This window comes from Plecotus auritus (genome assembly GCF_963455305.1).
Source record: "Plecotus auritus genome assembly, chromosome: 3".
NCBI lineage: Eukaryota > Metazoa > Chordata > Mammalia > Chiroptera > Vespertilionidae > Plecotus > Plecotus auritus.
Window position 1 is genome coordinate 109,612,540 of NC_137772.1, and position 16,893 is coordinate 109,629,432.

At 41.6% G+C, this 16,893-nt stretch overlaps 1 protein-coding gene across 1 annotated transcript in view; it reads left to right on the forward strand.

Moving 5' to 3' along the window:
• Positions 1-16,893, forward strand: part of TRPC4 (transient receptor potential cation channel subfamily C member 4) — a 497,078-nt gene that overhangs the window by 157,678 nt on the left and 322,507 nt on the right. The window lies entirely within an intron of this gene.

Here is a 16,893-nt window from a genome sequence, read left to right on the forward strand (position 1 = left end):
ATCCAAGCTTTCCGCCTGCCCATACCAGCACAGGCCTCCACTCAATGCTACAAAGTTTCAATTATAGAAGATAAATAAATCCCAACAGAAATGGCGGCAGCCACGGAGCTGGAGAGAGCAGGAGGCTAGGGTTGCCCACGGCGATGGAGGAAGCAAAGATTCTGCAGCCCTGGCCTGCTTTGGCCTCCGCTTAAGGCTACAAAGTTCAATTATAGAAGATACATAAATCCCAACAGAAATGGCTGCAGCCACGGAGTGAGCAGGAGGTTTGGCTCCACCCCAGGCTACAAAGTTTCAATTGTAGAAGATAAATAAATCCCAGATCCCAGGGCCTCTGCTTGGGTCGCTGGGGGGCATGGCCAGCCTGCAAACCACCACAGGCTCCTCATCCAGGCTGCCCCACACCCCAAGGGAACCCCCATCCTGATCCGGGACATGCTTCAGGGCAAACCAGCTGGCCCCCACCCGTGCACCAGGCCTCTATCCTATCTAATAAAAGAGTAATATGCAGATTTTTTAATGTTTTTTTTTTTTTAAATATATTTTATTGGTTTTTTACAGAGAGGAAGGGAGAGGGATAGAGAGTTAGAAACATTGATGAGAGAGAAACATCGACCAGCTGCCTCCTGCACACCTCCTATTGGGGATAATGCCTGCAACCAAGGTACATGCCCTTGACCGGAATTGAACCTGGGACCTCTCAGTCCACAGGCCAACGCTCTATCCACTGAGCCAAACCAGTCAGGGCATAAAAGAGTAATATGCAGATTGACCATCACTCCAACACACAAGATGGCTGCCCCCATGTGGTCAAAGATCCTGCCCCCATGTGGACACAAGATGGCCACCACAAGATGGCCAGCAGTGGAGGGGTGGAGGGCAGTTGGGAGGAACCAGGCCTGCAAGGGAGGACAGTTGTGGGCGATCAGGCCAGAAGGGGAGGGCAGTTGGGAGGGACTAGGCCTGCAAGGGAGGGCAGTTGGGGGCAATCAAGCCTTCTGGGGAGGGCAGTTAGGGGTGACCAGGCCGGCAGAGGAGGGAAGTTGGGGGTGACTGGGTCTGCAGGGAAGGGCAGTTGGGGGGGACCCAGGCCTGCAGGGTAGAATAGTTGGGGGGTACCAGGCCTGTAGGGGAGAGCAGTTAGGGGTGACCATGCCTGCAGGGGAAGGCGGTTAGGGGCAAACAGGCTGGCAGGGGCACAGTTAGACATCAATCAGGCTGGCAGAGGAGTGGTTATGGGGTGATCAGGCTGGTAGGCAGAAGCAGTTAGGGGCAATCAGGAAGGCAAGCAGGTGAGCAGTTGGTAGCCAGCAGTCCTGGATTGTGAGAGGGATGTCAGACATCCCTTGAGGGGTCCCAGATTGGAGAGGGTGCAGGCTGGGCTGAGGGACACACCCCACCTCCGTGCACGAATTTCGTGCACCAGGCCTCTAGTATATAATAAAGAACTGATATGCAAATGGTTGTCATGCCCTCACACCCTCACGGCGGGGCTGGGGGACCTGAGGCCATACCTCCTGCCCCAGCACTGGGGCCGGGGGACCTGAGGCCATGCCCCCCACCCTGGTGCCAGGGTCAGGGGACTTGAGGCTGTGCCCCCCTGCCCAGTGGGGGCTTGATGGGGGACCTGAGGCTGTGTCCCCTCCACCCTGCGGGGCTTGAAGGGGTGTCACTGGCCGTGTCTGGATCTCATGTGATTTCGAGGTGCACACGGGTGGGCAGGGACTTAACTCTGGGTCCCCTGGCATGCCCCAGACTCTGACAGAAAGGAGATTTTCATATACATTTTACTAATTTTCTTTCATCTCTGACACTTCTATTATAGAGAAAGGACAAAGAGCAATATTAAAATATTTCCTCTAATTAATTCCCTTTTAATCTGCACGAATTTCATGTACCAGACCATTAGTAATATTCATAATAGATTATGTTTTAGCAAATGTACACAACACTTATATTCATCATTACTTTTATTGCATAAAAGAACCCTATGAGGTAAAGACTATAATTATCTCCATTTTATAGATGAGAAAATTGACATTTAGGGGGAGGTTAAAGAATGTTTCCAAAGCTACACATGGTTAATGAGACAGCCAATATTTGAGCCCATGTGTTATCACCCACAGAAAATGGAGTCATGGAAATTGACAGACAGGTGACTTTTAAAAAGGAGAGTGTGATAAACACGGGCAGGTCATATTAAAAATGGAATCACTGATCAGCATTGCTATCAGAAATGTCTGAGGTTTTTTTGTTTGTTTATTAATCCTCACCCAAGGATTTTTTCCCCTATTGATTTTTAGAAAGAATAGAAGGGCGGGGGAGAGACACAGAGAGAGAAACATCAATGTAAGAGAGACACATTGATTGGTTGCCTACACAGGAGCCCTAATAGGGCCAGGGGTGCAGCCTGAAACCAAGGCACATGCCCTTCACCTGAATCAAACCTGAGACCCTTGAGTCCTCGGGCGACACTCCAACCACTGAGCCAAACTGGCCAGGGTGAGATGTCTGAGATTTTGCTGCCTATGGTTTCTTCTAGGATGTATATGGTTTCATGACTTACATTAAGTCTTTCATTCATTTTGATGTATTCTTATGTATGGTGTAAGTTGGTGGTCTAGTTTCATTTTTTGGCATGTCCCTGTCCAGTTTTCCCAACACCATTTATTGAAGAAACTGTCTTTACCCCATTGTATGTTGCTGCCTCCTTTGTCAAATATTAATTCAGCATAATGGCTTGGGTCAATTTCTGGGTTCTCTGTTCTGTTCCTTTTCTTATACCAGTACCAGGTAATTTTTATTACAATGGCTTTGCAGAATAATTTGGTATCTGGTATTTTTATCCCTCCTACTTTGGTCTTTTTTCCTCAAGATTGCTGCAGCTCTTTGGAGTCTTTTTCTTGGTTCCATATAAATTTTTGAAATATCTGTTCTATATATGTGAAATATGCTGTTGATATACAGTGCACAATAAAAAGCACATGCCATCATAGGAGATACACAGCTTAAAATTACATTAACAAAAAGTACACGTCCGAACTTTGACATGTACACTTGTGAAGCTGGCCCACCAGGAAATTATTGTTCTACCTTTCAGATAATTCAGACTGTGTCTAATTGAGGACAAACATCTGAATCTGGCAAAACTGAACAAGGTAGTTTTCTGCTTTTTCTCCTAACAATCATAGGTTTGTCACATAACACTAGGTACCTCCATGTTATTTAGTTATTTAAAGATTACAACATACTTTCACATTTAATCTTCATCAAAATCCTGTGAAAATTTACCTTGAAAAGTCTTTGATATATATTTCTCCAGTTCTTATTCTATAATGAGAAATATCTTGAATAAATTTCCACATTTCAAAATGGAAAAGAAGAAAAAATTAACTGACTTTGTCTTTTTTTACACAAATAAAAATGGTTGAAAAAAATGTAGGATTTAATACATATGTCCTTACTCTTGTTACCTGAACTACTTCAGGATATCACAGTTGCCTTCCATACAAGACACAGTCTATTAATTAAGAATTTAGACTCTGGCATCAAGCTGCATGGCTTTCTCTGTGACCATGGGCAAGCAATTTAAGTTCTCTATTTTCCTCATTTGTAGAAAGGGGATGATAATAATACCTACTTCCAAAAATGATCCTGTGGATTAACTAAAATGAATTCGAGGATTAACTAAGGCACTTAAAGCTCCTAGCATGGGCGTGGCACATGGTAAATGTCACATGCATGTCAGTTACTGCTTGTGTCTCTATCATCAGAATCAATGTATATATTTGTATTAACAGTGTGTCAATGTGATGAAATAATTTTGCGAAATCCTTGTTTATTTGGCTCAAGTGTGTATCATAGTTCTAAAATAAATTTGTCATCCAAGTTATTGTAGAATTATATTTACTATGTACCTCATAACACCTACTGATATCAATACAGACTGTATTTGCTGCTATTTTTAATTCAAAGCAAATAAATAGGCTTACAAAAATTATTTACCTAATACAATTTAAAATGATTAAGATTTAAAAGTTTAAAATAGTTACTAGTACCGATATCCTATATAATAAAAGGCTAATATGAAAATCTACCAAACAGCAGAACAACCAGTAGCTTTGATGTACACTGACCACCAGGGGGCAGATGCTCAGTGCAGGAGCTGCCCCCTGGTGGTCAGTGCACTCCCACAGGGGGAGCACCACTCAGCCAGAAGCTGGGCTCATGGCTGGCGAGCGTAGTGGATGTGGCGGAAGCCTCTCCCATTTTCACAGCAGTGCTAAGGATGTCCAACTGCCGGCTTGGGCCCGCTCCCCATGTGGAGCAGGCCTAAGCTGTCAGTTGGACATCCCCTGAGGGATCCCAAGAGGGCACAGGCCGGGCTAAAGAGAACCCCCTGAGTGCACAGATTTTGTGCACCGGGCCTCTAGTATTCATATTTTTACTGGATATATCACTGACCAAGGTTTTAGTAAAATTATAAGTATTTTGTATTAAAAGCCTTCCAGGAGAAAAGAGAATCAGGAGTTGTGTAATATGCACTCTCTTTCATCACCTCTCTCTCTCGCTCTCTCTCTCTTTGAATGGATATTTCTCTATTCTTGTGTAAAAAAAAAATGTCTTCCCTTTGCCCTGCTTCCATTTGAAGAGAAAAGGGCAGCTTAATGACCATTAAACTGTATTAAAGCACATCATGAAAATGATCAGATTTGAGTTGGGTTCTGAATGTTTGTTATATTGGCCAAGTGGAAGGCAATAGGCATGTGATAAGAACAAAATTACCAATGAAAAGTGTGATGCTGGAATGATTGGGCCATAGGATGCATGTCAAGAGAGAGTACAAAGTAAATTTTAATATACAGGGTTGGACCTGAGTATAGAGGCCTTTGTTTATCAAATAAAGCAGTTTAAATATAATTGAATTATACCAAGGACAGTGCTGATACAGAGTAGATTGTCAACTAGTGTTTAATGAACTTCAATTAAGGAGACTTTATGTAAATAACTATAGTAAAACTCTCCAACAGGACAAAATGAAACCTCAGGTGCATTTCTAGAGATTGATATATACAGCATTCATTCTAATTCAAGTATTCAATAACACCATAATATTTTATATTAGTAATATACAACTATTTATTCAACTTTTCTCTTTTATAAAATGTTCAGATGATACCCATATTTCTATTATAATGAATATAACAATAATGAAAATAAGTAGAAAGAAATATTTTCACAGTACTTGCTTTTCTGTAGGAAGGGTTTACAGAAGTGAGACTGTGGTTCTCAGATTTGATGTAAGCATCAGATACTTTCCAGCAAGGCACTTATTCATATTCCTCTAGCTCTTGATAAATGAAAGGGCCTATCTCCACAGATTCTTAAATTTGACAATATGTTGAACCAAAATATTGTAGTACATTATTATTTTAATTTGCCTTTCCCTGATTAATAATGAGAAAAATCATGCTATGCTTCTGATTTTTCTTCTTCTTCTTTAATGCACTTATAATAGTCCATTTGTCCATTAGGTTGTTTATAATTTTATTTTCAATTTATAGGTTCCTTGTGTGATGTGAATATTAAGTATGTTTTGTATGCTGCAAATGTGTGTTTTACTGTAGTTTACTTATGACTTTATTGATGTTATCTTTGGACATTCTACTTAAGAATTACATAATCAAATATGTAGTCTTCTATTCTGTGTTTCCAACCTTTAAGAAGTTACCATACATAATAAGAAATAAGTCTGGTTAAAATTATATTCAACTGATTTATATTTATTGTTATATTCTTGAATTCTACTCTCCATTTCATAATTTTTGCAATTCTTGGATATGTAGTCCTCCATAGGCACTAGTAAAATGATTTCATCAAGTTATAAATAACAACATAAAACATTCTAGATAAAACAGTATTAAATACATATGTACATTTTTTGAGCATCTGTATTATTAAGATTAGATACTCTTATGTAGAAATATCTTTTCCCCATATTTTGGATCCATAAAATAATAAATAAATGCATAAATTCCTCTGATGTGTCACTATTTCTTCTTATAAGTTTTATTTTTCCTTTAAACTTCTCCTAAGTGTTGTATATTTTATTACCATTAATAATAGCAACCTTTTCATTCTATAAGTAATCAGTTCTGTTTATAACTTGTACTGTTACTATAGAGAAAAATATGGATTTTTGTATATGTATCTTGTATTAAGCTTTGTTAATGCTGTTACTATATCTTTCCTTTTCAAAATATATGGCCATGCAATCTGCCAGAGGTGCATTTTTTTTTTCTTAATATGTTATGGATATTTTGTTTCCATACAATTATGGATAATTATATTGCATTAGGTAGAAACATTAAAATAATAGTGAACACTATTGTGAAAATAAACATCTTAGTCTGATTTCTAATTTTAATAAGAAAAGATTTCAATCTTTATTATAAGGTTTGCTATTGGTGTTTGATAAATACTCCATCATATTTAGGAATAGCGATAGATTTTATCAAATACTAGAGGTCCAGTGCACGAATTTGTGCACCAGTAGGGTCCCTCAGTCTGGCCTGTGGGATTGGGCTGAAACCAGCTCTCCAACATCCCCCGAGGGGTCCCAGATTGCGAGAGGGTACAGGCCAGGCCGAGGGACCCCATCAGTGCATGATTGGGGACAGGGAGGGATGCAGGAGGTTGGTCAGCCAGGGAGGTACTGAGGGAGAGCTTCAGGATGTGTCCAGCCATCTCGCTCAGTCCCAATCGGCCAGAGCCCAGCAGCAAGCTAACCTACCAGTCAGAGCATCTGCCCGCTGGTGGTCATTGCACGTCATAGCAAGTGGTTGAGCAGCCTTAGCATATCATTAGCATATTAAGCTTTGATTGGTTGAATGGCTGATCGGACGACCAGGCACTTAGCATATTAGGCTTTTATTATATATGATTTGGTTACTTGTTGCTTATTTAAAATTCAAAAGTAAAGAAGAAAATGGCAACCAAGAAATATAAAACAATATAGAGGTCAAAACTAATAATATATATTATTACACTAATATAAATCAGCCAATTGCCCCTAATTAAAAGACAGAAGCCCATATACATATAAGCTAATTTTGGAAGATTTATGTTCTTTGTAAGAGATTCAGTAAAATAAAGTGCTATTTTGTTTCTTTTTTCTCCAACCTCAAACCCTACCCACCAGTTCCTAGGTTATAGTGAGATAGTTTAAAACTGAATCCCAAACTGTTTTTGGATATTCTCTTCACATTTCTCTCTTCTGAATGTTTGTTATATTGGCTAAGTGGAAGGCAATAGGCATGTGATAAGAACAAAATTACCAATGAAAAGTTTGATGCTGGAATGATTGGGCCATAGGGCTTCCAGTAACCTTACTTATCAACTATATTAATAAACCCCAGGCATAATAAATATAAACATTTATCTTAACTCTAGATATTGCAAGACTCATTCCTCAACCTATTTGTTTCTACTTATGTGGATGTGAATCACTTAATACTTGATAAAAATACTATTGAAATATTTGCTCCTGTAGGATATTTAGGTGATGTACATTCTGGATTCTAGTATTGCCATAAATACAGTTCTTTTTCTCTTAACAGGAGAGTGATAACTTGGCTAGAATCCTGAGTCACATTCTTTTTTTAAATTTATTTTTATTAATTAAGTTTTTTCAGGTGACTTGCTTAATAAAATCATATACGTTTCAGGTATACAATTCTATAATGTGTCATCTGAATATTGTATTGAAGTTTAGTCTTCTTATACCCCCCCTTGTCCTCTCTTTTACCTCCTCCACCTTTTTATTCTTTCACTAAAAATTGTCTATAGATGCAATTATAATATCTTGCATATTTTAATGAGGGAAGATAAAACAACTAATATTAGTTGCTTTTCCATTCTTACTCATTCTATACTAGAAGCCCAGTGCGCAAAATCGTGATGCTCGCAGCCCCCCCTCATGCGCACACCCTGCCAGGCTCACAGCCCTGCCCACCTGCGCGTGCCCCACCCACCCGCCCACCTGCTGGCCACGCCTTGCTGCGATCAGAGCCTGTAGGCTGCGGGGGAGGAACTGAGAGGTGCTCCATGCACTTCATGGTTATTGGTCATTTGGTCGTTTCAGTCATGATGCCTCTGGCCCTTTATTATTATGATAACTGGTAACTTTACATTCTTAATCTTTCTAAAAATTTTTGGTAATTTGGGATATCACCAGAAAGCCTTTATGTATATACCATTGTTTTCATTATTTCAAAGACCTTTTCAGTCTACAGACCCAACATTTTCTTAGAACAGGAAAATGTTGTCTGCTTTAAGAATCATTTATTTGCAAACATTTTCACTATCTGTTTTTTTATTTTCTTCTTAACTATAATTTGTTTACATAATAAGTCTTCTGGATCTTTCCCCAAATATCCAGAATTTTTCCTCATGAAGTAAATGTTTCTGTGTGTGTATGTGTTGTGATATATTTGTTCTACTTGATATCCTAAGAAATTTATAATTTTAGAAAATTCTAGCTTTGAATAAAGATGAAAGTATTTTTAAATTTCAAAAATAATACTATATATTTATTTTCCAGAAAGTCTTTGTAATTCCCTAGTTGTCTATCCTAGAAAACAAGCCTCTGCTTAGTGCTTTCTAGTTAAAATTCTCATATGAGTCTCCCAATTCCAATTTAATCAGACCTGAAGAATTTCTTAAATGTAATAGATAAAATTCAAAGAAATCTGTGAATGAGGATGGGAAAGTTACATCTTATTTTACTAAATTTTGAATTGAATATATGAGTTTATTTAATTCTGAACATAGGCAAAAAACAGTCTTGTTAGCAATTCTTATGTCTTTGTCAATAGTAGAAATCATAGATGTTTTAGTATCATAGCACTGTTTTACCATATATCTGATATATTTGTATATTTAAAATTACTTTAAAATTAGCCTAATTACTTGCAAGTAGATATTTTTATTTAATGCACTAATAGAGAAGAATATATGTTTACTGCTTCACGTTTTTTTTTAAAATATGTTTAAATACTTTTTTATTGTAATAGTATGCATTTATGTTTAGAAATATTCTTTCTAAATAAAGATCCACAGACTGCTTCATGTTTCCAAAGGCGTCTGTGGCACATGAAAATTTAAGGACCTCTGATTAGAGTCATATGCATTAAATGGTGGCTGATTTGCTTTGAGCTGCTTTTTACAATTATTTTCTGGATTAAGGTTTCATTGGATGTGAGATCAAACTATTAATATCTTTAAATATCAGCCCTTAGAGCAGTGAAAAGCACAGAAGTATTTGCTCTTATACATTAGCTATGATCATACTGGTAAATCATTAGCTCTAAGCTAAGACAAGAGGGTATTTCTTTTTCTGCACAAGTAGAATTTTGACTTCTATTTACTAGTAGTCTCTCCAGGCAACAGTTTAGGCCTAAAAGAATAAATTTGACTTTTCTGAGATAAGATTGTAACCTAATCATTTATTCACCCATCCAGTTGTTCGTTCATTCATTCATTCATTCATTCACATAGCAACCACTTGGTTTTTGTGGAAGTTCATTGTGCATGTGTATGTGTCTGTGTTAGTGTGTGCATGTGTGTGTATTTCAAGTTTTAAATAACTGATAAAAAGTGAATTTTAAAATATAATTCTAAGTTGAAACTTTCTTACGTTGGTTTGAATTAGAGAGTCAGTCTTATGTATAAGAGAGGAAAATTTGATATTTATAATGCTGAGTTTTTAAAAATGTAGGTTTTGGTACATTATATAACTAACATTGAAATTAAAAGCAAGCCAAGCTGGTGTAACTCAGTGGTTGAATGTCAACCTATGAACCAGGAAGTCACGGTTCTATTCCCATTCCGGGCACATGCCCAGGTTGCAGGCTCAATCCCTGGTAGGGGGTGGGGGTGTGCAGAAGGCAGCCAATTAATGATTCTCTCTCATCATTGATGTTTCTATCTCTCTCCTTTCCTATCTGAAATCAATAAAAATATTTTAAAAAATAAATTAAAAGCAAAATGAACGAACTCAACAATTTTTACTGAGACAATTAATAAAGGTCTCATAAATATTCTATTATTGTGCTATCAAGTGGTTTTTTGAATAATAAAAATTCCATGTTAGAAGGTATATTCTTTCTCATATAACAGAGATAATAAAAGACTTTCACATGGTAATAGAGCTAATTAAGAGTAAGGCCAGATTAGGTTATAAATCTACTTAGTCTTAAAAATTTAGGATATACTGTAAATAAATTTATTTTATTCAATTTATACAAACTCACTGTAATAAATGTTGAATTTAAGAGAATCAATACTCAAACTGAATGAATGTTATTCCAGCATGAATTTCTCTCTTAAAGTTTTTCAATATTTGAGTAAAATATCATACTCTAGATTTAAAATATATACAGCAGAATGGTACTGAGTCACTTCAAGGTAAAGCATTTGGATTAATTCTGAGAAAAGTAATCAGTTTTGAGTTAATATATTCCTTGTGTATGTCAGTCATTTTTAAGGTTATGTGACATGAAAATAATTTAGTTAGTAATACAACTAATATTATTGTAAAATTGAGAAAAATGCATTAAATAAATATTCATTCATACTGTTTGGGCAGAATAAAAGCCAGAACAAGTTTCCAGTTACAAAATATTAAAACCAGGAACACTTATTTGGCTTCAAGATCCTCTTTTAATTGCCTCTTCTACTTAGTTGTAGATTACTTAGTGAAATAAATATGTAACTCAATCACTTGAAATTTATTTTTTAAAAATAGTTGGGTGTGTGTTGCTTGTTTATTTGTAATGCTAGTATATATTTTCATGCATATCTGTTTGCCTGGGTATAAAGCTTTATTTATGTCTATAGATTTTACATCTGTTAAAATAAGTCAAGTATAGTGTTATTTTTAACTATACAGGGTTATGGTCATGACATTCACATCTGCCCTTAAATATACTAAATGAAAATTTTGGTAAACAAAATTTCTTATCAAAATCACTTTTATTTAATAGTTACTAAGAAGCTATTGTAACTTACTTATTTATTTTAATGTTAAAAATGTGTTCTTCACTTGTGAAATTGGAACAACAAAGAAAAGAGGATGAGTTGCATATCAAAGATATTGAATAAAGCAAATGAGAGGGATTAAGGTATGAAATACACTGGTTTGAAAATGAAACCTGAAAAAGGAGGAGAAAGTCCATTTTTCTGGATTTTCTAAATGTTTCTGAGGTCAAATGCCTTACATTTTAGACTTACTTAGATTTCTGGATAGTAAAATTTCTGAATAGGTAGTGAATTTGACAACAGGCTGAAAAAATATATCAGGTTCAGGAGTTGAGCAAACAAGACTCTCTGAGTTGTAGCTATTTGCTGCCCTATTAATGGCTTCAAGTATTGTCCATTTTCCATGGCAGGAGGTGGTTTGAGTTGGAACTCTCACCTACAAGTTTGGTAAGACATGACCCTTTACCAACCCTTATCATAGCCTTCTAAAGGACTGAAGAGAGAGGAAGGATAATTGGTCCTAAATGGATTTGGGACTTCTCTGAAAGTCTCCTTTTAGTGCTAGGCCTGGCAAATTGCCATTACAATCTTCTCCAATGTAACTTTGGATTTTTTAGTTTCATTAATGTTCAGTGTTTCTTCCCAGACAAGTGGACACTGAACTCCAAGATACCCCAGGGCATCTGAAGGGATCCTCTCAAGTTCTCTGACACTTTTGTTTTGAATTATTGTACTCCATACTTCTGCTTTCCCTCTTGATAGGGTGTGATCACATTTCCATTGCTATAACTCTAACTTTAGACTGCATTAGTTACTAGGCATTTTATCTGCCTCCAACCATTCTAATTTTTAATTGACTAATCAAAATATGCTAGGCTAATTCTAATACTTAAGAAGTATCTTATTACATTTGCTTAAATTCTTCTACAACTCCATCAATTTCTACAAAATAATGCTATGCAACTTTCCCTAATCTATATTGAGGTATTTTATAATTATTTACCTTTCTTTATATGACATATCATACTCTAAATAAAGTTTTCCTTTGAATCCATCTTTCATATTTTCTTCTTGTGGCTGTCATTTTCCTATAACTTTTCTATATCACTAATAGTTCCAACAAAGCTTAAATGTAAACTCTTACTCAAATCATTTTATAATTCTACCTAGGAAATATAATCTTTCCTCTCTAAATTAATTTCCCTTTTACTTTATTCATACTCTCTTTAGGGAATTCACTGAGTTCTAATGCTAAATTTCATTTCTATAATATTATACTATGCTGTGTATGAGTGTGTGTGTGTGTGTGTGTGTGTGTGTGTGTGTGTGTGAGAGAGAGAGAGAGAGAGAGAGAGAGAGAGAGAGAGAGAGAGAGAGAACAGATATTTTTATTTTATGCTCCTTGAGGGCAGAAAGCACATATTTTACCACATTTCCTTGCATATTGCTCATATTTAGTAATTATTTGTTGATTAAATGAAAGGCATTCATGTGACTTGATTATTATGTTATAAGACTTAGTGAATATTTTTTTTTCTAGTTTGTTTGAGTAGCTGCAAATCTGTAAACCTGGGACATTTACTTAGAATGAGCTAAATGTACCGGCCACCTAGGGAGAAAACTGGGGAATTTATGTCTATACTTAGAGGCCAGGTGCACGGATTCCTGCACATTGAAAGGAAATTAATTAGAAGGTAGCCAGCAGAGCAGGACTGGGAGAGATGAGCCGGACACACCTGGAGCCAACCTCCCTTGGTCCCTCCACGGCTGGCCACACCTGGGATGGTGCCATGGCTCAAAGGGCATCTGTGGAGTGAGCAGGATCCCTCCTGCAGGTGGGGTCCTTCAGACTGGCCTGTGGGGATCAAGCCAAAACCGGCAGTCCGACATCCCCTGAGGGGTCCCTAGTGCAAGAGGGCACTCTGCAAAATTGCTGTTGCTCAGCAGCTCCTGCATTGAGCGTCTGCCCCCTGGTGGTCAGTGCACATCATAGCTACCAGCCAGTCAACCGGTCAGCTGGTTGCTTAGCCTTTTATATATATACTAGAGGCCCAGTGCATGAGATATGTGCATGGGTACAGTCCCTAGGCCTGGCCGGCGATTGAAGTGTGAGTGTCTGGCATGGAAGGGCACATCCCAGCTGACCTCTGGGCCTTGAGCAGCACCTGGGATCCCGGACCCCACTTACCCCCCTCTGCCTACGTCACGGCGCACTAGTCCCCACTTGGAGATATGGTAAGCATGGCTAGACACTGTGGGTCGGGGTGCAGCATGAGCCTCTGGGTCACCCAGTGGCACTACACAGAAGCTGGGCGGGCAGCGCGCTCTCTCCCAGCCAACCTCAGCAGACTGGCTCCTGCGTGAACCCACGGTGAGCCCAACCGGCCCCTGTGGTCTCAGAAGCCCATGGGGGCCAGCAGCACCTCCACTGCTGTCCGCTGCCAGTGACTTGTTGCTGACGCCCACCATGTTCTGTGCCACCCCCTGGTGGTCAGCACACATCATAGCGAGTGGTCGAACTCCCAGTCGAACTCCTGGTCGAGGGGACAATATGCATATTAGGCTTTTATTATATAGGATATCTTCCATTGATTTCAGAGAGGAAGGAAGAGGGAGATAGAGAAACATCAATGATGAGAGAGAATCATGGATCTGCTGCCTCCTGCATGCCCCACACCGGGGATCAAGACCACAACCTGGGCATGTGCCCTGACAGGGAGTCAAACTTGGACCTTCTGAGTCATAGGTCTACTTTCAACCACCTAGCCACGCCTGCCAGACTCTTGTTCTTATTTTAAAGGAGAGATAATTAACACTCCAGAGGTCGACTTGCCCCAAACAGCCAAGTTTTGCAGTGACAGAGTCAAAAGGAAGGAGGATAGGGGGACCGGTTCTAAACATGCACTCATGAGACACTGTCTCTGGCTCTTCAAGCAGCATTCCTTGAGGCCCTCAGATTCCCTGCATGACCCACCACCCTCCCTACCTGCCATCAGAGCTGAGGAGACTGGAGGATGGGAAGGGCCATCTGTGGTTCACCTGGGAGGGCCATGGGAGGGGCAGAGCTGGGAGCACCACAGACCCCAAGTGGGAGTTAGAGGCAGTGATCGCTCTGTCCCAGTTTCTCAGGAGTGTTTCTTTCTCCAGAAGCACTGCAAGCATTGTCTTATGCTATGGGACTTGGGGCTGGCCTCCGCAGTTCTGTTCTATGGTATGGGATCCTCTCTGTCCTGGAAACTGGAGTCGGGGATTAGAGTTGGACCATCTGGGCAAGCCCTTTGCATTGGACCCTGAGACCTTTTGTGTCACCCATGACCCGGTTCTGGGCAGAGCTGATCTGTGTGTCCACAAGGGGGCTTCATTTTCCTAGTTTTCAACATTTGCTTTCCATAATACTGTACCTTCTGTTTTGTTGTATTTTGCACCAAAAATAAAACCACTTGCTTGTTTCCATAAGTACTTGTCATCACTGAAGAGAGCTTGGGGAGCGGGAGGAAGGAGGGATTAGGGCAGCCAGCCAGAAATGACCCGCCTCCTGGACCTCAGGGTGGGAGGCTGGTCGTGAACATTCCACGTCCCTCATGTGAAGCTCAAACTAAGGGCTGGGTTTTACGTCAGACCCTCAAAACGAACGGCCCCTGCCAACAGCTGCTGGAAATCCTGCCTTCCCAGGGGCTGAGCGGAGCATGGGGCCTCCTCTCCCCTCCCCCCCCCTCCCCCCCACATCGTTCCTCACACTCTGGCTTCCCTCCAGCACACCCCAAAGTGGCCACCTCGGCTGCCACAGTTTCCACTTTCTCCGCATTGCCCTTGGGGAGGGTGCTGTCTCCCTGCTTCCTCTTCCACCTCAGTCTGCTCCTGACACAGAAGCCAGCAGGTCCTCATCTACAGCCTTGGTGCATCTGCCTGTGCTCAGGGGATGCCAGGTTCTCAAGGGCCCTTGATCCCTGCAGGATGTGCCCCCTGACCCAGCCTTGACCCCCTTCCATTCAGCCTCTTGCTCGTACTGCTGCCCCTCCATAGGCTGTGCCCTCTGCCCGATGCTCTTCTCCAGGTGTCCGCCTATCTCTCCTTCATCCGTCCACTTTCCCTCAGTGAACCTCCCTTTGCCCCTCCCTCGTGGAACCCCTATGTGGCTTCATTCCCATGTTTTCATGGTGCCCATGCCCTTTAACAGCTGCACCTCATGTCTGTCCGAGGCTGTTTCCTCCCCGCAACCCTGCCCTCTCCTGGCAGAACACATGCTCATAGGACAGGGCGGCTGGCTCCCTGCTGCTCTGCGAGCACCTGGGCATCATAGGACATGGTGGGTGCTCAGTCAGTGATACGGGTTGAGTAAGATGCACAGGCAGTGGTGTTAGGTGTAAAGCCCATTGGAAGGCAGACTCACTTGGAGCTGAGGGCAGGTGAGCTCTCCACACAGCGCTCAGTGCGGGGCCTTGGGAGCCAGTTGGTCTTTTCTTGCAAGAAGGCGGGAGGAAGAGAATGAAAAAGAAGCAGTGTGTGTTTTCCCTCAACTACTTAAAAGCTGATAATCTCATTCTATTCTGAAAGCTATAAATAGAAACCCTTAGATCAACCCTGTGAGACAGGTTCTGGGAGTATCTGAGATTCTGAGGAGAGTACTCGGCCTTCACCTGCCACAAGGACGGTGCTTAGTAACTGCCAGCTTTTAGTGCTGTTATTCGTGCACTGGTGGGGGGTGGCCTGTGGGGGTCAGGCCAGTGGCTGTGGACCTGCCCTCTGAGAGGATGTTACCACTGTGGGAGGGCCACACACACACACTGACCACCAGGAGGCAGCTCCTGTGTTGAGCATCTGGTCGGTCCATCGGTCACTGCCTTTTTATATATATAGACTAGTGGCCCAGTGCACAATGTTCGTGCTCGGAAGGGTGTCCTTAAGCCTGGCCTGCACCCTCTCCAATCTGGGGCCCCCTGGTGGATGTCCGACTGCCGGTTTAGGCCCGATAAACCAGCAGTCGTACATCCTTCTCGCAATCTAGGACTGCTGGCTCCTAACCACTCACCCGCCTGCATATCTGATCGCCCCTAACCACTCTGCTTGCCTGCCTGATCAACCCCAACTGCCCCCCCTCTGGCCTGCTCACCCCCAACTGCCACCCCTGCCAGCCTACTTGCCCCCAACTGCCCCCCCCGCTGGCCTGTTTGACCCCAACTGCCCCCCCCCCGCCAGCCTACTTGCCCCCAACTGCCCCCCTGCAGCCTGCATGCCCACAACTGCCCCCCTGCCAGCCTGATTGCACTCACCTACCCTCCCCCGCCAGACTGCTTGCTCCATTTGACCTCCTGCCAGCCAGCTCGCCCCACCTGCCCCACCAATGCTGGCCTGCTCGCCCCCACCTGCCCCCCCACTGGCCTTCTTGCCCCCAACTGCCCCTCCCACCAGTCTGATCACCCCTAACTGCCCCACCCTGTTGGCCTGCTACCCCCAACTGCCCCCCCTGCTGGCCTGCTCGCCCCCAACTGCCCCCCTGCCCTCCTGCTCATCCCCAACTTCCCCCCTGTCAGCCTGCTCTCCCCCAACTGCTCCCCCCCCCCAGCTGGCCTTATCATCCCCAACTGCCCTCCCCTTCTGGCCTGATCCCCCCTCACCAACTCTGCCTTGCCCCCACCACCATAGCTTTGTCTGGAAGGACATCCAGAAGGTCTTCCAAAAGGTCTCCCTGTCTAATTAGCCTATTACCCTTTTATTCGCATAGATCAGGGTTGGGCAAACTTTTTGACTCGAGGGCCACAATGGGTTCTTAAACTGGACCGGAGGGCCAGAACAAAAGCATGGATGGAGTGTTTGTGTGAACTAATATAAATTCAAAGTAAACATCATTACATA